Raw genomic sequence first — 938 nt, 5'->3', positions numbered from 1 at the left:
GGAAGACAGCTGGTGGGGCTGTTCCGCTTGGGATGTCATGTGAGATCAGGCTCTTGAGCTCTGCTCAAGAACCAACAGCAGTGGACCTCTTTTCATGGCTCATGCTCAGTGCTCGTCCATTCTCTTGCCTCAACTTGCCTACCTGGTCAATGAGAGCAGCATTTCCCCTCCATCGCAGGATTGCCGGGGGGGTGGGAGAGGACAAGTGCTGTAGGCAAGGGGGTTTTACTGCCTCCCTTGGTACCAGGTACAGTATGGAGCCGAGTCCCTCGGCTGCAGCGTGGTCACTTCCAGGCAGCCCAATAGGGGACTGCGCCCTGTAGTTAGCAGGATTCGAACCTGCGCGGGGAAACCCCAATGGATTTCTAGTCCATCGCCTTCACCACTCGGCCACAACTACCTGTGCCTGCTGGGAACACATTCAAGCAAGAGAGAAAGCACCTGCCCCAAAACTCATGCACCTGCTGCGGCAGTGACTGCTGAGAGGACTTGGTGGAGCGTCACTGTGGAGAGTAATGCATCATCTGCGAGACTGAACAGCGACACAGGAGTTTCCTTTCTCCTTGCCTGCACGCTTGCATGCAGCAGCCCTTGGTTTACTGTTGAGCAGCTTGAATGGTCTTTTTCCTCCAAAAGAACGGTGAGTAGCAAGGTGCGTCACAAAAGCAAAGCAGGCACAAACCTGACTTCCAAATGCCAGGACTCTGGCTGAGAGAGTTTTTCAGGTCTTTCATGCTCGGAAAGGCAACTTGTCTCTGCAAGATTCTGAAAGCATCCTCCACAACTCTGCTGAGCACGCGTGTCCATTCTGTCCTGCCACCTCAGGAAGTGTTGTCATCTCAGCCCAGGTCATAAGCCTGCGACTGTTTTCTGCCAGGAGTACTAAGGGAAGGCAGGGAAAGGTCCCTGCTTGTCAGTGGCGAGCCGCAGGCTAGCCT

General features: G+C 54.6%; 1 non-coding gene across 1 annotated transcript; it reads right to left on the bottom strand.

Annotated features, from left to right (window-relative positions):
- Nucleotides 1–318: 318 nt before the first annotated feature.
- On the bottom strand, nucleotides 319–400 carry TRNAS-AGA. The gene has a single exon. It is a non-coding gene; the product is annotated as a tRNA-Ser (tRNA).
- Nucleotides 401–938: the final 538 nt, after the last annotated feature.

The sequence above is a fragment of the Phaethon lepturus genome, unplaced genomic scaffold (assembly GCF_000687285.1).
Source record: "Phaethon lepturus isolate BGI_N335 unplaced genomic scaffold, ASM68728v1 scaffold4439, whole genome shotgun sequence".
Classification (NCBI taxonomy): Eukaryota; Metazoa; Chordata; class Aves; order Phaethontiformes; family Phaethontidae; genus Phaethon; species Phaethon lepturus.
This window is presented reverse-complemented; position numbering and strand designations above follow the sequence as displayed.